Raw genomic sequence first — 22,833 nt, 5'->3', positions numbered from 1 at the left:
ATTTCTACTAATGCCACTACCCCATCATCTCTTCAAATTCTACCCAAGGTTAGTCCACCCTTTTTTGATCCACCTAACCATCCAGATTGCAGTGATTTATTATTTTATCCACTCAACTAACACTTACTGACTACAAGCCTGACCAAACAGAGTATCACTCAAAAATCAGAAGTAGGAGACTGTGTCTATCGTCAGAATGTGGACACTTAACCAAAAGATTGGTAAAGATGGAAAAAACAGCTGTGGATATAAATATTTATTTAGAATGAGAAGATAAATTACAACTAATCACAAATTTTGAAAAGTTGACATGTCACAAAATCACAAGATCCGAAAAGCAACAATATGTTAATTAATTAACTGCCTGGCACCTCTCTATAATACTTGTGTGGTACATTTTTGGCTGTGTACTCTTCAATCAGCTCTTCATTTGACAATTGTTTTGTAATATTTCCTACTAAAAAATAGAATGACAATTCAGTATTTCCTCTAGGCTTGCTGAGGCTTTTTGCCTTTTATCACTGATACATTGCAACACTTATTTCAGCTTTGCAGCTCATCTTCAGTAATGTCATGTAAATATTTCAGATGCTGTTAAATTTGTGGAAAGCCCTATCATCAAATATTTTTCTATTTATGATGTATAACATTTGGCAAATTTTTTCCACAGACTAGCTTCTGGCTCTTTATATTTTAACACTCGTTGCACCTCCATAACACACTGCCTATGGTACTCTGTGGAACACACGCATCTCGTGGTAAGAATCTGGCCCTGTACTTCCAGGTGGAGAGTTCTGGGTGTCAGTCAGCACAGAGGTTAATAGGAATATGTTTCCTATTTTATTTCCTATTCCTACTTTACCCGTGGAGGTGACAGTGAGCCATCTAAATATATCTTACTAAAATCTTCACTAAATATATTTCCAGCTCTGCTTCTGGCTCTGACATTTTGTGAATAGGGATAAACTTGTGTGCTTTGGAAGGCAGCTTAACCCACACTACGTCAGGCTGAAGTTATAAGGTAGAAAAGCCAAAGAGAAAAACAGGAGTTGGGACACTGATCCAGTCATATTCAGGATAAGAAAAGCTTCCAGCTCCACCTGGGACTGCAGGGGGTGAGGGGGTATAGCACCCAGGTGTCCTTCCAACAGGTTTCTTCTCATACCCCCTAAATCTGACCAGGCACTCTTCATTGCAGAGCACCTCCTTTCCCAAAGGGGAGAATTCCAGATCAACAACTACAAGTATCCCACTGCCAAGGTTTGTCTAACCACCTAGACTAGTTCAAAGAAGTGTAAGCCCAAGGAGCTTGGCCAGAATATCTGAGCTGTTGCTTATAGGGGCAAAAGGGTAATGCTGTGTTAAAATATAGTATCCTATGCCTCCATAAACCAGTTCTCGGGCTGCACTGGCAAGTGACACCAGCCACCCCACACTTGATCACCAAGGGCATCAACTCCCCTTCCCTTTCACTAAGCTGAAAAAAAAGTGTGTTGTTTTTTTCCAAAATGAATTTTAATACATGAAAAGCAAACTAGAGCTGCGTTTTTCGTGGTCTCCTATTAGAGATGAAACTCAACTTTTAGGTGCCATTCTCCTTATGTGGGATAGGGCTTCTTCCACAGAAGAAACAGACCTCAAAGAACTGTGCAAAGGAAAGCCTGGCCTGGAATAACCTGAAGTTTTTGAAAACTGCAGGCTTTCCTCCTTGATCCTTGATCATCCTTTTGAATGACTTTAAGGATCAAAATATGTGGTTAATACAAAGCCAGGAGAAATAGTGAACTTATAAAAGGAGCCTAATGTTTCCTCTTTAATTCTTTCAGGTTTAAAATGCAGAAGAAAAAAAAAAGGAAAAAAGAGAAATGTAGAATACTGTAGTCAAGTCAAAAATTCTCCAGAAGCTTGCACAAGTACAAGAAGATAAAAACAGGTAACATTGACTGTTACTATGTGTCAACCACTATTATAAGGGCTTTACTTGGGTCCACCATATCTAGGTGAGTTGATGGTAAAGGCTGTGTAAGTATTAGCTATCATTAACTCACCTGACAAGGTTGTAAGGATTAGAAACACAATGTAAAGGTGATCTGGCTGGACATCTGTCACCTCACTGATCGCCAGGGTTGATTCAGCTGATCCAGCTGGCTAGGCAGGTGTCCCCTTCCTCTCTCATGCTCCATGTGCATCCCCCGCCTCCCCCACCGAAGCTGCGTGCTTGGTGGAGGAGGATGACCTTCCCATTTCTGAAGAAAGCTTGAAATCTGTCCACTTTAATATAAAGTGATTCTTTAATCTTGGGTGGAGGGATGTGAATAAAGGTAATAATTGCCTCTAGTTAGTTGTAAGACTATCAGTCTGAGGAGGGGGTGGATTTGTTTTGTGTGGCCCCAAAGGAAGGATAAAAAACTAATGGGTGGATGTTACAGGCGCTGGTAAAAAAGAAAGAGGGAGGAAGTGAGGGGAAAAGGGAGAAAGTAAAGAACAGAGGAAGGATTTAGGGGCTGCCTTGAGAAGTAATGAGCACCCACGTGTTTGTAGGGCTATTCTACAAAGTCTGTACTGCTCTCCTGTCTTTTGCATAAAGTTAATAGCTAGTGAGTGGTGGATCCAGGATTTGAGCCAGACAGTTAGCTCTAGCACCAACTCATTTTACTACTAAGGACAGGAGAGCAGTACAGACCTCTGCCAAGGATAATTGTAAAGGGAACTCAAGCATCAAATAAAGAGATGTTTTTACCATCTCAAATCTATATAGATGGCTTGAGATATCAGAGTGAGCACCATGGAGATTTTTCATCAGGCCTCAGCTTCCTGGAACAAAGTTTTCCACCAAATGGAGTTCTGATTCATGAAGCAAAGGATAAGACTAATTCCTATATAAATCACTAAGTAATGTCCACACCATTTGTTTTTAAAAGCTCCTTGAAATTAACAAGAGAGTAAACTTTTCCCTATCAGCCCAACATTCCTGAAGCCAGTACTCAGGGACATATTTTTCCCCCTTTCTGTTGCCAGAGGAGAGTGGATAATATTTGTAAAGCTTTAGGGAATTCATTAGTTAAATGAATGTGATAATGTAATTCTTAGAAAATGCTGAATCTTTTTTGCAAAGTAAAGAATTGCTCCTCCTGTAATAGCAAATTCGACACCTATAAACATTTTAAAAATAAAACATGAGACAAATATAAGGTGCCATTTTTATTATTTTCACAGTCTCATTCAATACCTTCCTTGACAAAGTGAACTTCATTAAAGGAACATTTTTTTCTCCTTTAAAGAACCAACTTAAGAGCTTAAAGAACAAAATCTATGTTAACTGGATAAAGTATATCGCTATATAAAATATTTTATAAAAATGTTATAAAAGTTCATTGTAACATAGTCTCAGAGTCACACTTCTGATTTTTTACTTGATTTAAAATCAACTCCATGACAAATGCAGACCCTATTGAGGCATTTTGTAGAGTGTTACATTTAACTCACAGATACATATCTTAGTGTATAGTTTGGAATAGTAGTAAAAATGAGTTGGTGCTAGAGCTAACTGTCTGGTTCAAATCCTGGATCCACCACTCACTAGCTATTAACTTTATGCAAGTTACTCAAACTTTTGTGCCTCATCTCTAAAATAGGAATAATGAGTATCCAGCTTATATAGGGTTGTTGCCAGTTAAAAAAAAGAAAGCACAGGCATGTAGTAGTCAGTCAAACAGTACTTAATTTGTAGTTAGGTACCCCTGTGACTAGTACAAATATTAAAGAAGGAAGAAAATACATCACAAAGATTGACAATGCTGAGTTAAAATACAGTACCTTCAGGAAAAGGTAAAATTCTAATGCCTGCTTACCAAATGATGTTTTCCCCCACCCAAAATAAATACCTATGTTGGCAGGAGAAGTTAACATTTTATTGCAGAGACAGAGATTTCTTGTTTGTTCTTGCATGCAAACATCGAGGCAAGCAGTACCTTTTGCTAGATATGTGAGTCTGTGGGTGTTTAGGGGGTGGATGGGCATGAGAGTCTCGTAGCAGAGTTCCATGTGATTCTACAGTAAGGCTTTTCCACTCTGATGATTGAGATCACACTTAATAGCTCTTCAAGGCAATCACACTGTATAACACATGGTGAATTTTCTGAAGTTTCAGTATTATGAGAAGCAAATATGTCAAAAATATCATATACAATACTTTTTAGCAAAAGAATAAGCAATAGTTATCCATAAATAATTGGTAGGATGGATTACATACTGTAATCATTTACAGTGGTACCTCTTTCTATAAACAACAGTAACAATAGCTAGCATTTACTGAGTACTGAATACGTCAGGCAGAGTTCTAAGTACTTTCTTTACATGTATTTTTTCATTCTGTCCCCACAACAACCCTGTGAAGAAGACACTATTATTATCCTCATTTTATGGAAGTTCTGAGAGATTAAGTAATTTGTTCAACATCCCACAGAAGTTGTGAAGGCAGGATTCAAACACCGCAGTGGGATTTCTAAGCCCATATTATTAACCATCTCGTTATGGTATAAAGAGATAAATTCTCAATCAACTCTTCACTTTCCAAAACAAGTTTCCAAGAATGGTTTTACCCACATATCCTAATACTTTTAAAATATAATTTATAAAATTCTATATCATACATCTGAGGAGCACATCATTTGCATAAAATTATTTTTCATTAGTTTACTCTGGAAAAATAGCATATTATCCTTTTAAGATGATTTTTTTACCTTTAAGTTATCTGGTTAAATACCTTTAAATCAATCTATACATTGGTATTTATTTAATACACTTAAAATACAGACCTAAAATAAAATGTAAAATATAAACCCCAAAATATAATCATCTATTTGGATAATGCATATATTTTAAACATAGTTTCCTATGCTAGAGAATACTGCAGGGTACAAACAAATTTCAAAAAAACTATGATTAGTACCTTCAAAGAAACAAGATAAAATATTGAATCCATGAAACAAAAACAAGATCTGATATGTGTGTGTGTGTGCGTGTGTGTGTGTGTGTGTGTGTCTAAAGTTTGAAATGCCTCCAGGAGCTGAAGTAAAAGAGAAAATTCCACAACGCAACACAGAGCAGACCTAAACCTGGTCTACAAGCTCTTCCCAGTTTCAGGAAGCACTGGAAATTTACACCAGAATTGTATATTTATCTTTAATGTAGTTTACAACAAACTATATAGAACTTTCATTCCAGAGTAGATTTAATCAAACATAAATGCCTTTATTGTCTTCATGAAATTCCCAAGGTAAAAACTCTTTGAAGGACTGGTATAGATCTGTGTCATAATTTTTTAAAATTATAATTTCCCCATTGTTCCTGTTCTCTCCTCTTTCAGTTTCAAGTAAGAAGGAAAGTCCTTTGTAACTTCCTGCCTTGGGAATTTTTACCAAGCTGAAAACATGTACATAGGAAGTCAGAAGTTCTTCTGGTCTTTTGAAAAACCTAAGTCCATAGAAGACATAACCCTGGATGTCTTGGAGGGGAAGAAGAGAGAGAAAAGCATTTTTAAAATCAGAAAAGAGAGCCGTGAGCTGAGTTTCTGAGAGATTAGACAGGGGACAGAGGTCAGTGGGTTCTGTGGAGTTCCTGAGACCTGTGGCACAGCCTGATGGCAGAGTCCACCGGATGAAGCAAGACCTCCGAGGGAAAGATTTATAGTGCTCCTAAGGAGGACAGACCCTATGCACAGGGGCCAGAAGAGTCCCCCAAATTCTGCTTCCCCAGGCATGGTCCAGAAGCGCCTTAGCCCTCAGACCATGCTGATGAGACACAGGCATGCCAGCAGAAACCAGGGTGGGCCACTGGTCACTGATCAGACAGTCAGTATCTCCCCGGAAACTTAGCACAGTCCTGTGGCCAGAGCCAAACAAGACGGTGAGTGAATTTTCTGCCTGTTCTGCAGGATGTGGGCAAGGTCAGATTTCGGTTGGTTTAGGGAAAATAAAGAAATGTGATATTTCCTGCACAGCTGTTTGTGACCTAAAATTCATTCCAGTAACAGATAGGCATCTGGAATGGATGGATACATCACCTGACTTTCACAGACACAGTTTTGGTGACCAGGAGAAATAAATTCAGGGGCGCCTGGGTGGCTCAGTTAGTTAAACATCTGCCTTCGGCCCAGGTCATGATCTCAGGGTCCTGGAATCGAGTCCCGTGTTGGGCTCCCTGCTCAGCGGGGAGTCAGCTTCTCCCTCTCCTTCTGCTCCTACTCTGCTCCTGCTCTCTCTCTCTCTCTCTCTCTCAAAATAAATAAATAAAATCTTTTTTTTTTAAGAGAGAATTTCAGATAACCATTCCCTCTTACAGAACTATATCTTAACAAGTTTAAATAAATAAGTGGAATGGAGAGGTTTTTAAAAATTACTGAAAGGAGTGTCTGGGTGGCTTAGTCATTAAGCATCTGCCTTCGGCTGAGGTCATGATCCCAGGGTCCTGGGACTGAGCCCCGCATCAGGCTTCCCACTCAGAGGGGAGTCTGCTTCTCCCTCTCCCTTTCCCTGCTGCTCCCCCTACTTGTGCTCGCTCTCTCTCTGTCAAATAAATAAATAAAATCTTAAAAAAAATTACTGGGAGCAGTTATCATTCCAGTTCTGACTGGTTGGGGAATGTTGTCTAGTGAATTAAACTTCAAAGTATGGAAAAATTGGTAAATTGATACAGTGTATTAACTATGATAGCTCAAATATGGAATAATCTGTATTTACAGTATATATCACGGGCTTTTCAAGAGACTTATTTAAGAATGTTATGAAGGTAAAATATTGGCTTCTAAGAAAGATCCTTCCAAAAGATTAAAAATCCAGTTTTTGTTTCCAACATACCTCTTATTGCTTAATAACATTACAGAAGAATGTAAGGTATATTCTACATGGGTCAATTTTTATATTTTATCTATTTTGACTCATATGGAATCATTGGTGTAATTATTAAAATCTACATTGGAAAATGAAATATTTCCGTTAGTTACTGTTTTCATGCCTTTTTAAATTTCAGAAGTCATAGTTAGGGAGTTTATTAACATAATAAGAAATTTAAGACATCGAGATTAGTGCATAAGACCAGATATAAGATACTGTCTCTTGATCTAAAATTATATTGATCAGCATGGATCCCTTGCTCAAATCAAGAGAAGCATTAATAATAACACATAATCTGTTAATTGCAGATAAACTAAAACTATTAAATCACCTGAAATTAAATTTTATCTCTCATTCCAGAAACATAAATACTATGATATTTTTGCCATTAGGAAGGAAGAAAGAAGGAAACATGGAAGGAAGAGAGAGAGGAAGGGAAGCAGAGAAAAAAGAAGGAAGGGGCAGGCTGTCTTACCCTAAAAATCTCATAATCTAGTTGAGAGAGAAAAACACATCTGAAAATAAAACTCATGAATACAATCACATGCTGGGTTTGATGCCGCGATCAGCTGATACATTATAGGCTGAAAAATAAATAACCCACTTCACATTTATGGGATGTTTATCAGCTTTTATCAGGTGCCAAAATGTATGTCAATATCAAATCAAGGGCAAGGAACCTGGAAAAGAATTGAGGACAGCTGGAACAGGTCATCAAGGAAGCAGTTCTGTCATCAAACTCAAGGTTACCTTTAATATTTTCATGTCTCTTGTTTTGTTTTGTTTTCATTTTCTACTTTTTTCCCCCACTTTTGTCTTCCCCTCCAGCAATAACAGCCAGTAGGCTTGTGTGGTTTTGAAGTAGTGCAAAATGGGCAAAAAGACGTGAGTTTGAGTCTCGCCTGTCCATTCCTCATTGCTCTTGGGCTGGGCAGTTACCTTCCCTTCATCTCTTTCCTCACAAGTCAGGGGAGACGACAGTGCCAGCCTCACAGAGTGATGATAAGGGAAACAGCACTCAAAAAACCAGCACCTTGGGGCGCCTGGGTGGCTCAGTCATTTAAGTGTCTGCCTTCGGCTCAGGTCATGATCCCAGGGTCCTGGGATCGAGCCCCGCCTCAGGCTCCCTGCTCCGCGGGAAGCCTGCTTCTCCCTCTCGCACTCCTCCCTGCTTGTGTTCCCTCTCTCACTGTGTCTCTCTCTGTCAAATAAATAAAGTCTTTAAAAAAAAACAAAAACAAAAAAACAACACCTGACACGGGGTAGGCATGAAACCAGGGGTGCCCATTATTCTTTTCCCCTTGGAAAAAGGATAAAAAGAGGAGTCTTTGTTTTACAGCAGTGCTTCTCAAACTTTAACATGTATATGAAACATCTAAGGATGTTGTGAAAATGCAGTCTGATTCAGTGGGTAGGTCTGAGGTGGGGCTTAAGATTTGGCATTTCCAATATTGCTGGTCCTGGGGCCACATTTTGAGAAGTAAAGTTTTAGAGGTAAAAAGAACATGGACATGGTCAAAGGAGAAATGTTAATATGTAGGGAAATAAACCAACATTTACAAAATTCCTACTTTATGCTTAGAAATGTACAGTAGATACATCTTTTTCTTTAATCCTCAAAATAACTCTGAGAAGCAGGTTTTATTACCATTTGACAGAGCAGGAAAATGAGGATCAGGTATACTGGTTCATAAGAGATTTTGTAATCCCAAAGCTCACACTGACTTGTATATACCTTGAAAGAGGAAAGAAGATCAGACAGATCAACAGAAGGAGGTAAGGACACATGAGTCCACTCAAACGGGGGTGGGCATCAGTGACCTATAAGGGAAAAGTGAATCCCCTGGGATTTGGGAGTGCATTTAATGGTGAGAGCAGAGAGAAGAAGGCAGGTACAGTAAGCCCTTCGCTTTCCCTCTGTCTCCCACTCTCCTTCAAAAGCCAGAAGAGCTGCTGATCAAGATTCAGCCCTTCACCTTTTCTGTCAAATCATCATTGACAAAGCACTAGTGCAACTATTGCCTTCCATGCAGTACAGGCATGGATCTGGACCAACTTCCCCTCTCCTAGTTATTTCTATGGTTACCAAGACAAGAAAGAAAATGCAAAGAGGTCAAAAGGAGGAAAATCAAGTACTGCCTTTCTGAAGGGACCTTTTCAACCACTGAGTTTAGCAAAGAGTTCATATCTAATCTGAAGTTCACATTGCCCTAGCAAACAAGAGCTGGAGCCAAAGAACAAGTCTATAATTATAATGAGGTCTAAGAGCTGACAGTCATATGACAAGAAGAACATACCGCCATAAATGTCTTATTGTAAGGCAGCAAGTATTGAAGCATAAACTGTGGACCTCACTTAGTACAGAAACAAAAAAATAGAACTCTTTTTGATAAACTCTAACCCAAATAGACCCAAATTGGTCAATTTCTTTAAAATTTTCATGAAACCTATAATTGTTAAATAGCAATAATTCAAGTGATGTGTTTTATTATAGTACCAACTGCATTCCCTGAGGGTATAGGACCTGAGAGAAATTGCATTGGATGAGTCTGCTTCCTTGTCTTCATGGATAAGATCTGGGTAAGATGATCCCCCAGGCCAATCTTGATCAAGGAATCAAAATAATACCAGGAAAATGGTAAAGGGAAATGGTCAAGAGAAAAGCAGAACCAGCTTTATGACAAGGGAAACCGACATGTATTTAGTAACATCTACATATGTTAATTTTATTTCATCTTCACAAACCTGTGAACAAAGTGGTGATATGACCATTTGGTAGATACTAAGACTGAGATTTAGATAAACTCAAAAAAATGAAATAAAATAAAAAGAGATTTAGATAAATTCATTAACTTGCTCTTGGTCATACTACTGGCAAGTGGCAGAGTCCAGATTTTAAAAGAAAAAGAAAATGCTCTTACAGAGGATGTGGGGATTGTGGTAGAAAGTGGTGATTGCCTCCCTATATCAATTCTCTTCTTCCTTAACAGAATCTCAGTTTTTATCTGGGAGCACTGTTACTTGGACTAAAAGACTGTTTCCCAACTTTTTGAAGCTAATTGCGGGCAGGTGCCTAAATTCTGGACAACGAGAGGTAAGTGGAAATGTTACATGGGACTTTGGGAAATATTGATAGCCATCTCTCCAGTGTGGTCATCCTGACTCATTGGCCTCCCTTGCGAGTCCCTGGTTCTTAGTTGTCAGGCCACTTCCAGTAAGACTGGACTCCAGCTGTGAACTCCCTCACAACTAGCTGAAACCTTTATCCTTCCCCAGCCCCAGCTTAATTCCTACCTGTTCTTCCCCTAGTGATAATGCTCATCTGCTCCTCTGAGCTCCCCATGATGAAAGTGAATTCTGGACACCACGTGAGCACCAAGGATCCTCTATTCCTACCTAGTTTCACCAAAACCAACCAAGGTTCACAGCTGGTCCTTGGTGCCTGATCACACTTCCCTCCTGAACCTCTGTGGATCAGAGCCCAGCCCCGGACCTCAGCAAACTGGCTGGGGAGTTCACTATCTCCTGGCTGCTGCACGCTCTATTTCCAGGGCTGACCCATGGTATGCCTCACCCCATCACAAATGCACCTCTTGGCTTTACAATCTTCGGCCCCAGAACATCTAGAACTAGTGCTTCCTGCTCTTCCCCCTTCAAATCAGATCCCCTTTGGCCACTGATGCCTGCATGAAACAAACTGAACTTGGCTTCATGCCACCATTCCACCCTCAACAAGATATACCTAAGCCATCATGCCTTCCACAGAGCAAAACACCACATATGCTTCCTAGTTGGTATATTCCTGGCCAGGAAGTTACAAATCTGTCTCAGCTCAAAATGTTTCCTCCTTTCTTAGTGTTATCATTCAGAATGCCATTCTGTGAGGGAAGGGGAGGGAGCAAGGGCCAGAAACCCTTCTGTGATAATGACATACACCTAACCTAAACTCTCTAGATCTTATCTATATATAAATATATAAAATAAGGTCAGTTTTAAATCATAGAAGTATGCCTAAAATCTGACCATTATTTTCTACTCTGTCAATAGATGCGAAAATGTATTCTAATATAAAAATTCTAATTAGATCAAGAAAGGTACTAGGAGACACAAGTTGGCAAAGGGTCTAATTTGAGAGCATTGTCTAAGTTGCAGCATGCAATGCCATAATTAAATTTGTTTTTGATTGAACAAATAGACATAAAGGGCTGCTTGTAAACTAATATTTGTCTCATTAATGTCAACGAAGATCTAGCTTTTAAGTATGAATTCCCAGGGATGGCTCACGAGGAAAACTAATCCTGCAAAGGAAGGAAAGTAGGAGAGTTTATTGTTAATTATTTTAAACAATTTCAAAATCCTTAATTGCATTTGAGGATAGAAAACCAATGGGGAAATGAATCATTCTTTCTGCTAGTGAAGTCAGAGAGTGACATTATTGAGCTGGAGTATATGAGAGAAAAAGGGTTGCAACTCCATTTTGGACATGCATAATTTCATTTAGCATAATGCTGCTTTGAAGCCCATCTTCCAGGATTTTCTAGAAGACAGAAAGAGAAAAAAACGAAATTGAATAGGAAAACATGACTCCCCTGCAGGTATTAAGTTAGACTCCTTAATAACTGTAGAACTAGGTTCGGAAGGACATTCAGCAAGAAAAAAAGTAGAATCAGGAGTCCTTTTATGTTGATGTAATGTAGATCTTGCCTTAAATAAAGATCTGAAAGGCAAATCAGTCTGTGAGGACCTAACAAAATACATTTTTAATTTTTAAAACTATTATTCTGCGATGTTTTCTTGAGTCTCTTGAACATTTAGGCACTACTTCTTCGCAGCCGTTGCTGTTGGGACACACCTCCAATACAGTAGGTATCATCATAGTGTAATGGTTTTAGCTTATCTGGCTCCTTACTAAGATTATAAACCCCTGGGGATCCGGAACTATTTTATCTGTGGATTTTCAGTGCCTGGCATGGGAGCTGCCAATATGTATTGAATTACTAATAACCTTATTCCATAAATTAGAAGTACAAGACCAATAAAAGGTCAATATTTCTAACAATGGAATAATTTGGGGGGGCGGTAGGAAATGGTGATGACAAGACTAAAACTTGTTTCCTCTAGTCTTTTCCCTAAGAAAGAATCAAATATCGCAAGTAGGAATCTGTTCATGACTTTTAGAAGCACATTTTCAGGAACATAATTCACTGGAAGACAAGACTACTTTCATATAAAATCCTGGGGTCAGTGTTACCAAATCTGGTGGTAATTTAAACACTGCTTCTTTCTATTGGGGTTTTTTGAAATACATTTGTATTAGGATTCTCCAGAGAGAAAGAGACTTACAAGAAATTGGCTCATGTGATTATGAAGACTGGTGAGTCCAAATCTACAGTGTGGGCTGACAGGCAGAGACCCAGGAGAGCTGATTGTGCAGATGAAGTCCAAAGGTAGTCTGTTGAAGAATTCCCTCCTATCTGGGGAAGGATCAGTCTTTGCTCTAATCAGGCCTTCAACAGATTGGATAAGGCCCACTCACATCCTGGAGAACAATCTTCTTTACTGATGAAAAATGTTAATCTCATCCAAAAACACCCTTCAGAAACACCCAGAATAATGTCTGGCCAAATACCTGGTCATCCCATGGCCCAGTCAAGTTGACACATAAGATTAACCATCATACCATGAATGTGGCAGCATCTACATAGACACTGTTCACTATACATTCTTTGCACAGTGAAGGTTCAGAGTAAATCTCACTGAATAGACTACTACTAGTTTTGTGTAACTGTGCATAGCATGGGCTTCTGTTTCACAGAGACCTGGGGTTTAGGCCCTTTTAGGCTAATCTCTCTGGGTGACGCTGAGTATGTTATCTTGAGATTGCACACTTGTATTTTAGAAATAAAAAAGAAAGAATAATAATAATAATAATAATAGTACCTACTTCATGAAGTCATTATAAGGATTAACATTAAATGCATCTAAAGCACTTAGCTCAGTACTGGGCACAGAGTAAGAGGTCAATATATGTTCATTATCGTTATAGTGATTTCCACATGATGTTCTCCCCCAATTGAATGACCAATTTCTCAAAACAGAGAATTTATTTTTAATCTCTCTCAAGCACACTCCATGCTTAATCCGTCATATACATCTGATAAGTATTAATGGGTTTAAATGGTCTCAGATTCTATGATTTGCCTTTTATGTTGAGGATGCCAGGGCAGGACTACATTTTAATACCAGAATTTCTGCTCAGGTTTTTTTTTTTTTTTTTTTTTAAGAAACAAATGTGGGAAATAGTTCATGTGTTATTGAAGTAGTAGGGGAAGCTAGACGCCATGAAGCAGAAGTAAGCTCTCAATAAGCTCTGGTGAAAAAAGATAAGGTTCTTCAAAGGAATAAATATATTTATAAATGGAAAGGTTTGGAGCATATGTGCACCATTCCACAGGCTTCAGGCACATAACTAAATTGATGTGAGTTCTATTTGAAGAAACTCTGGATTATTTGAAGCAAATCCAAGATATCATACCATTTCTTCTACATATATTTCAATATGCATCTTTAAAAAAAAAAAAAAGGACTTCCCTTTTAAAATAGCCTCGGTATTATCAGTCCCTCCCAAATCAGAAAAAAATTCCTTAATACTATTAATACCTGGTGCTTATATTTTCCTTTTTAAATGCCTTTTTTTATTTTTTATTTATTTTATTTTATTCATCTAGAGAGAGTGAGCAGGGGGGGAGGAGCAGAGGGAGAGGGAGAAGCAGACTCCCTGCCCAGCAGGGAGCCCGAGGCGGGGCTGGTCACGGGGCTGGATCCCAGGACCCTGAGATCATGACCTGAGCTGAAGGCAACCGCTTAATTGACTGAGCCACCCAGGTGCCCCTAAAGCCTTTTTTAAAAAGTTTGTTCAAATCCAGATACAAACAAGGTCCCTATATTGTTATTAACTGATATATATGTATCTTGAGGGCTTTTTTCTTTAATCTATAAATTTCCTCCTGGATCTTTTTTTTTTCCTTGCATTTAATGTTGAAGAAAAGTCACAGTCCCACAAATGGCCTCACTGCCTAGATTTTGCTGATTGAATGAATATCCATGAACTCATTGAACACATTCCTCTAGCCTGTGTATTTTCTATAAATTAAAATCTAAGATGATCATTTTTTAGATTTTTTTATCTTTATTTATTGATTTATTGATTTATTGTTGGTGGAGGACAAAACTACCCCATAGGTATTTGTATGGTACCACCAGAAAGTATGTGTCCAGTTGTCTCCCTGGAATGCAGGCAGCCATTACTGAGCAAAGCCTATATAGTGATATTCTAATTCTACTATTTCTTCCTAATTTATTGGCTATCATATTATAAAAGAGAAAACTTCCCTCATTACTATTGGTCATTCTGAGGTATACAGGTCACAATAGGACCATCAATTTTTGAAACTATACTTTCATTAAAATTTTAATAATTAAATTTTATAAGTTTGACATTATTGCAGAATCAATCATCTCTCACCACCGTCAGCTGCTGGATTGTCTGGAGTCTGTGTGCTACACATTTATATCATGAAATAGATGCTTATTTTCAATTAAGGTTGATGAAAAAAATGTGGTCCCTAGTTTTTAAAGACAATCCACCAAAATTTTAATCTATACCACTAATATTGATTATTTACTTTGTAACAATGTCTTGTTGTGAATAAAGAGATAATGAATGTACTCATCTTTTTATTTCTTTTGAATTATTTTCTTGGAATAAATTCCTCAATGGAACAAAGGGCTTAATTTTATTTATGTCAGTCGTTCTTTATTGCCATACTCCTTTCTAAAAGGACTGTGGTAACTTACAGGGCCATCAAGAATGAGTACATAATTTCACTTCAACGTTAACAATTGTTATAATAAAAAGCTATACTTTTTTGCTATTTTAATAGATGTAAAATACTATTTTAAAGTTGCTTTCACTGGCATTTTTAAAATTACTATCAAGGATGAACATTATTTCCCATGTATTTGTTTACTAACTGTAGTTCCTCTTGGGTTGAAGAGATATTTTTCTCGAACTATTAAAAGGCATGTCTGAACAATATAATTATACAACAGGAGCAGGGAATTTCAGAATCTGGTGAATTCTCACTTCTCACTGGCTTCCTAGGAGTAGATATAAATATTTCTGATTTTAATTTACTTCTTTGTAAAGTTGGACTGATTATACTTTAACCACAACAGAAGGTTGTTCAGAAAATTCAGTGAGTTTACATACCTTAAATCTTATGATAAAAGGAGTATCCAATCATTATTTTTAGTATTTTAAAAATGTATGACTTTAAAATATGAATTTAACACTACAAAAAGAAATGTTAATCCAGGAACAATCCTGAATCTTAGTACACTCAATTATATCACTCAACTTGGGGTCAGGAATTTGCTTTGAATAACAAAACTATTTGCCTTTATACATTCCTATTTAGGAAAAAAAATAGTGTGGATATAAGTTAAAAGTTCTTTAAAACCCAGTTCTTCTGAAAAAATCTATTTAGTTAGCCAAAAGTAATTAGTACACTGGGTTTCTTGAGGATGAGAGCAAGGAGTACTGTTTTGAGAAAAAAGCTTCCCTGAGGGTTTGAATATATGATGACATTCCGCCCCCCAGCCCGCCCCCCCCGCCCCCGGTTTTGTTTTTGTTTTTGTTTCCATCAGAAAACCCAGAGGATTTAACAACCAGTCGTGTGGACATCCAGAAACAAGTCAGTGTAAGGCCTGCTTTCCTGAGAAACTAACTTTCCAAGGTGAACCGTGGTTCTGGCCTAGTCCAGAAGAGCAAGAAGAGGAGGAGGCTCTGAAGAAAGCATTCACAGAGTAGCTGGCGGGACCTGGCTGTAGGCTAGACCTAGTGTACTCATCAGGGTTCTCAGTTTTAAGCAATCAAATTGACTAGAGTTGATTTAAAACTGACAGGGATTTTTGCTTATCTATTTTGAATGGTGTAGCAATCTTTTGTACCGAGACACACAGTGAGAGAATGCACAGCTGACTGTGATTTTACAGAATATTTCATATCTCCCACGGATTTTACTTCTAGGAAATTTACATCAGTTGTTTTTCCTACTTTACGATAGACTCTTCTTCTTTTAATTGGCACCTTAGTGCCCAATTAGATAAGCATACTAATTAGAATAGCAATAATAACATATAATTAACTTTCAAAAACTAGTGAATTTATCAAAGGGTTCAGCATTAGGAAATCCTAATTTTAAACCTAGCTTGTTAATGATGCACTCTATCTCCATGCTTTTTATTTCTTCCATTTTTGAAACCAATGTGAAACTGGAACTGATGTCAAAATAAATAATAGCTAGATGTTCCATAATCACTCCTATAAGTAGCACATGGGTAAGAAGATATTCTCGAAGAATAGGAAGTAAGATTGCCCTCTGGACGTTAAACCAAAAATCAACACTGAGATGCACCTTACAGAAACAAAATAGCCTGCCACCTAATTAATATAGTGAAGGTGAGAAAAGTAGAGAGACATAATCTGCCACAAAATATAGGAAAATGAGATTCACAGTGTAACATTTGCAGAGCCCAGTTAATTTGTGTCTTAAGGAAAGGGAACCAAGCCAGCTTCTACTCAGTACCTGCTCTGCCTAGTAGGTATTTCCTTAGAGCAGAAATTCATGTTTGGGCTCTCTTAACATAATGCCATTAAATGTAAGTCTCTCTTAAGTACCTCCTCTTCTAAGCCTACACTCCTCAAGGTATCAGCTAATAGTTTAGATTCTTCTGGGGTTTCAGTTCAGACAGTGAGTGGAAGCAAAATGGAAGAGTAGACTCCCTGATCCCTAAAGGTTTTATTTCTCATTGTAAATTAATAAAATACCTTTCTGGTTTCATATGTTGGTCCTTTGGGAGGTTTGCAAAACTGAACATCCCCAGTTTGATCAATTTCAAAATATTGATGAAACATTTTCTAATCTGTGATATTTGGAACAGACTCTATGGAACAGTTAGGTCTCCAAGTCTTCCCCAGGTAATCCCCTCCACATCGATGAATATCAAGGAAACCTTTTCTATTCCAAAATGTCTACATGCCTACCAGTGAGCATGGTGCACTCTAGGCCACACTTCAGCCACAGAATGTAAACATAATGGTGGATGCACAGGGATGACATCCAGAAGTTAATTCTTCTATTTCCTTCAGGTGAAACAGACTTCAATTGCCCCATGTCCTTTGAACGATATAGTGGCAAATATAGCTCCTAGCACATAGTAGGGCCTCAATAACATGCATTGAAATGATGGCTGCCCTTGGCCACGGTGAATCCTCTCACAAAAGATAAGAGGAAGCTTGCCATTCTTGGAGCATTTCCACGACTATGTGTGAATGGAACATTTAGTCTCAGAGTGCGGCCCTAAAGACAATAGATGTGCCCACAACTTGGGTGTTTTTTGTTGTTGTTGTTTTGTTTTTGTTTTGTTTTGTTTTTGTTTTTGTTTTATAGACACTCCTCAGGTCCCAGGGGGGAAAAAAAACAATTGAAAGAAATGAAAACAGCATCATCACCAGTTCAGGCCCTCTCCAGGGTACTCGCTAGAGATTCGGCCCTCCCCTTTCAGGTCCCTTCTGTCTTCCATCGGGGTCCCAGGGGATTCCCACGCCCTCCTTGCTCTGGTCTTCCACCATCACAATAGCTCCTCCCTTGGCTGCTCCCCACCATTCCCAATCTCCCTGAGTGGTGAAGAATAACTCCAGCTTCAGGTGTGATCCTACAGCTCTCTGAGCTCAGATCCTGGCTGCAGCCCACCTTGAACCTGTGAAAAGGTAACCATGTGGCAGGCTGCATTCCCAACCTAAATGCTACCAAAAGTCCCAGAGTTAACCATCGCCAGAGAGCAGTGTGGCCACAGCCTTAGGGCCCCGGGTGTTGCTCAGGGCCCAGGAGAGGTAACAGATGGATATCTCATACCTGCCACTGCTTTGGGGTGAGGTTGCTTGTTGTTGCTGCAGGCTACTTCTCCATTGGTCCCAGGGGTTTCAAATAGAGCTCAAAGCCCCACTGTAAACGTGAATGGGAAAGGAGGGATAGGCACAGACTACTGTCTCAGAAAAAAAGCCAGACTGGGGCCTCCATTAAAAAAACTTCTTGGCCCTGCCCCTAATGCCAAACATACCTGCCAAAAGTTTTTCCTGCTTATTCCCTCTCCAAACGCTACCTATGGATAAAATATAGTACTTCTCCCACCACATCGAGAGTATTTCCGTTTTCTGCGAGTCAGATTTTTGTTTTGGTGTGTGGATGTGGCATGCCCAATTCTGGAAGGATTATCGCGTTTTGTTAAATAAAAGCAAACTTTGTAGTTGGCAAATTTGTTGATTTGTGCGCCGGTGCTGAGTAACTGCCTTAAAAGATACATAGCTGTGTAATAATAGCATTCAAATTTCCTTTAATACCAGCAATGGGGTTGTATGAGCAATGTGGACATTTATGTATGCTAAATTGGAGGCTAACTTTTTATTAGAAATGGAGAAAGCCATGCTAGACAAGACACAGAAGTAGAGAAGCAAAGTATAATGCCAAGGATTTCAGCCTTTGGGCCCTAAAATAATATAAAAGTAAAGTATATAGTTTAAAAGTATATAAAAATGACATATTTGTAACTTTTAATTCTTGGTTAGGCTGAATGCCAACGTTGCTATATTGGGGACCCAGTAATAAAATGAATAAAATAATTTCTACCTACAGAGAGATTATTGCAAATACAACATTGGCTAAATCAGTGAATATGGGCTTGTTGGCAGAATGATGCAAAGTAATATCCATCATCTTGGTACTTCCATGCTCATTATTATGGCTGGGAATCAGGAGAACAGGATTCTCACAGCTTCAAGGTAAATACTAAAAATACTTTGAAATTTAAAATTCACTATACCAGTCGTCAGACACAGGGTACAGAGTTCCAAAGCTATTCACACTGGAAAGTCAGTATCAAAAGTCAGCTGAATTTCTCCATCTTTTAGTACACTGTGGTAATTAAGAACAGGGCTTTTATCTTGTGGAAGACCTGGGTTTGAATCCTGATTCTGACACTCCCTAGGTGGGTGATCTTGGGCCAGTTGCTTAACGTTTATGGACTTACGTGAGTTTTCCAACCTGCAAAATGGAAATGATAATACATACATCCCTGCTAACAGTCACAATACTTAACAACTTGTACAGCTTGGGCAGCAACCAGTCAGAATAGACTCTGGAGCATAAGTCCGGAAGGGCGCCTGTGCCCAGTGTTACCTCTTCAGTTTCTAGATTTGAGAAGGACAAGGTTGAGTGACCCCAGAAGAGCTGGGCAACCAGAGAAACAGGGTTGAGAGGGCACTTGGGGAACTGAGGGCAGCAACTCTTCACTGCCCACTATGAAAGTATTTCAGTGTTTTAACAACAGTGTTTGGCCATACAGCTGTGTAACTTCATTATGCAGAGTTAATGTGAGGATTAAATCATATAATACAGGTAAAGTACTCAGCACATATTAAGTTCAATAAATGGCAGCTATAATAATAATAATAACAGTAACAATAACAATAATAGAGTCATAATAGGAATAAAATAATACCAAACTCAGGATTACAGTGAGGATTAAATAAGAAAATGTGTCATTTAGTTCAAGTCTTGGCTCCTAGTAAGTGCTTAACACATAGTAGGCATTATTATTGTTGTTATTACTATTATTATTATTATGTAATGCCTGGTGTGGGGATTAAATTGGATGCAGTAGGTTAAATATTGCACATATCAAAACTTTTCTAGCTAGTAAATAGATGACTGCACTCATGATGTTAAGATTGTGGGAAACAATATGAAAAACTGGTGAATAATTTTAAGGAAAAAAAAGAGGAACTCCTACAAAATATGAGAATATGCCTAGTTTGTCAAATAGGGCAAGGGAAAATTAAATTCATAAATATAATTGCATCTGACAAATTATTGACCATAAACCCAGAGAGGGCAATCATATAAAGGAAGTGACAAAATGACCAAATCAATTCTAGCATACTTGAAGGAACTTGAATCTTGATTGCTATCGAGAATTTAAAATTCAATCGTATATTGTTTTCATTTCTGGAAGTTTATATTAGAGATAAATCATATTTCTGGCTAAATTAGGAAGCAGGTAATGATTTTTCCTTAATGAAATACATCAGCTCAAATCTTGAGAGCCTTCTGAAAGCTTTCTCAGACTATGTAATTTATCAGTTCCTCAGACTGTGGTTATGCAGAATGAAATAGCTACTTTAAAATCATCTGCTTATTCTTCCTAAAATAGACATTCAAAACAGGATAATTTAATAGATTTGGGGTTTGTGGGTTTTGAGCCTCAATCGTGTCTTGGCACTCAATATTAAATCAATTAATTGCCAAATTGCTATCTCATTTTACGATGACCTTAAAGACTCCAGTGAACAGTTATTGGTCTAGCGGTTTGGAAACTGGGTGAGAGAAAGTGAAACTCTATTGAGCTTACCTACAACTAAAATGAACAGTATTTTCTTCTCAGTGACTTTATTTCAGTAGGATACAAAGGTCGACGAATTATTTTTTAACTCCATAACGTAACAATTTTCATTGTTGTTCTGAAAGAGGTTTGTCTGAGAATGTCAACCACATAAAGAAACCCAGAGCCACAACTGAGGGTCATACTCTCAATTTTGATTCAAATTTATTTTTTTCACATTTTGATGGTAAGCTCAAAGCTAATTCACATTACTGATTACTCAAAATGATCCCACAAGTTCTGCTCTAGCCTTAAAGGGATTTTTCCACTCGAGTAATCCTGAGAGAACAGAGGTTGCCATCACATAAACTCTGTTTAAACAGACAATTTATTTTTAAATTGTACCCACAGTAATCAGATTGCACACCATTATTAAACATACAGTGTGCATATATAATTTTCGGGCTTCTGTTGATTCACTAGTTTTCAAAAGGCTCATTCCATCTGAATGATGAAATAAAGACAACTGCTTGCAGAGAAGGATGCTGAAACCAGTTGGGGATACAGAGAAAAAAAGATAGGTAAGAGCAAGATACTGAAGATCTGCTATTACCCACAGCGATGATATCGTTGGAGAGAAAAGTATAGAGAAGTAACACTGACTTTGAACACCCCTGCACTGTATATCCACAAAAGATATCTTTCATTCCACAATTATTTTCTCTGAGCACCTAATTGGAGCGATCATTCCACAATTATTTTCTCTGAGCACCTAATTGGAGTGATCCCCCTATTTATTAATAATTAAATTGGTTATGAAGAAAACTTGTGTATTATTTACAAGAATGTATAGCATTTAATAGTGTGATTATTGCATCACAGTTAAATTGCATATTTCTGTAAGTAGCCAAATGTAATTTAATTAAATATTCTTTTACTTTCAGTCTAATATTCAATCAGTAGAAATTCAAGCCAGGTGAATAAAGAGGAATTAAAGAGCAGGCTACATTTGCTCACCTCTGATAATTATTACTAATAATATTTAATAAAATATTAATACTTAAAAATCATCAAAGTTCTATTAAAACAGGTGATTAATAGCAGCAAATGCCCCACTTTAAAGAATGCAAGTACTTTCTGTTGTTCTCCCACATTGGACTCAGGGATATGTCTCCTCAGACTCTGACTCAAGGGCCAGGGAGCAGCTGGGAACGAGGATTCTGAGAAAGGGCTGAAGGGGCAAGAGGAAGAAAGGAAATCCAGAAAAAAGAGAACTCCAGGTTTCGAGTGGAGACAAAATCCTATATGTTCTACAAAGAGCCCCAGTGAGAATGGTTAAGACTCTGAGACACATGTGTGTCTCTGATCTGGCCTCAAATAAGAATAGGTTCTTTCTGGTACTGGACCAGCACACCCACCCTGATGCTGAGAAGCACAAGAGCATGATTAGGGGTTAGTAATGGAGTAATCATCTTAGGGAAGCTATGGGACAATATTAAAACTACAAACTAAGTACTGTATCAGATTTAAATAGCGACTTGATAAAACACAGCAGATGGAGCTAAACTGATGGATGCAACCTAAACTGGCATCTTTCCCAATATACTATTTAATTAATTAACACAAAGAAAAGTTGCATTTTCTTGTCTGACATACCAAAACAATTCAGTGAAGTAAAAACAAGATGCCATTCAGAATTCTGATGCAAACTTGTGGAGCTCTTGCATTCACTGATGTTATCATTAATTACTGAGTTGGACTAAGGCCTATTAATTAGAATTCACTCATATTTTTCAAGGTTAAATTATATTTGCATCTTTCTGTACAGGTACATATATAAAATAATACTGAGTGAAATATGCACATATATGTGCTTGAAAAGTGTTTACTTTTCCTATTGTGATTATGAGAGTTTCTTCCTCTTTTTTCTCCACAGGACAGCGGAAAGTCACAGAGTGATGCATCTAACAGTAATCTCCTCCTCTTTATTTACAATGATAATATTGCTCCACCATTATATGTTTGAACTGAATTTCTGGTCATGTCATGCTCATGATTCCACTGAGTTACCTGCTCTCTCTTGTCCTATTTTGGGGCTGGAAGTGCAAGCTATGGGTATGGGACAAGTTTTCCTCTGTGTAAAGCTAACGACTGCCCCTGAGGGTTGAGACTACAATTTTACATTCATTAATCATTCTGGATAAAAATCAAGTGAGCTAATAAAGCATACACACATCACCTCTCCATGTCTTCATATACATGCATAAATACACACACACACACACACACAGACAACACCATCACTCATGCTTTGTGTAGATGAGGTGCAATCTCCTTTTCTACAGACAGGATGTTTCCTCATGCATGGTCACTGAGTGTGCATATGCTGATTGGCAAGAAATATTGCCCCATCTAGAAAAGTTACCACGTCTCAGTTGAA

The 22,833-nt window shown here is 38.0% G+C and overlaps 1 long non-coding RNA gene across 1 annotated transcript; it reads left to right on the top strand.

The window, feature by feature from the left end:
* The first annotated feature begins 1,856 nt into the window (after positions 1-1,856).
* On the top strand, positions 1,857-22,771 carry LOC135362213 (uncharacterized). Its single transcript, XR_010406674.1, has 5 exons — positions 1,857-1,933; positions 9,388-9,473; positions 9,884-9,987; positions 18,650-18,795; positions 22,330-22,771. It is a non-coding gene; the product is annotated as an uncharacterized LOC135362213 (long non-coding RNA).
* The last annotated feature ends 62 nt before the right edge of the window (positions 22,772-22,833 follow it).

Source organism: Mirounga angustirostris, unplaced genomic scaffold (assembly GCF_029215605.1).
Source record: "Mirounga angustirostris isolate CCGP_5_RB_7025 unplaced genomic scaffold, mMirAng1.0.hap1 SCAF_1, whole genome shotgun sequence".
In the NCBI taxonomy this organism is placed as follows: Eukaryota; Metazoa; Chordata; class Mammalia; order Carnivora; family Phocidae; genus Mirounga; species Mirounga angustirostris.
The sequence above is the reverse complement of the archived record's forward strand: the minus strand, read 5'-3'. Positions and strand labels throughout refer to the sequence as shown.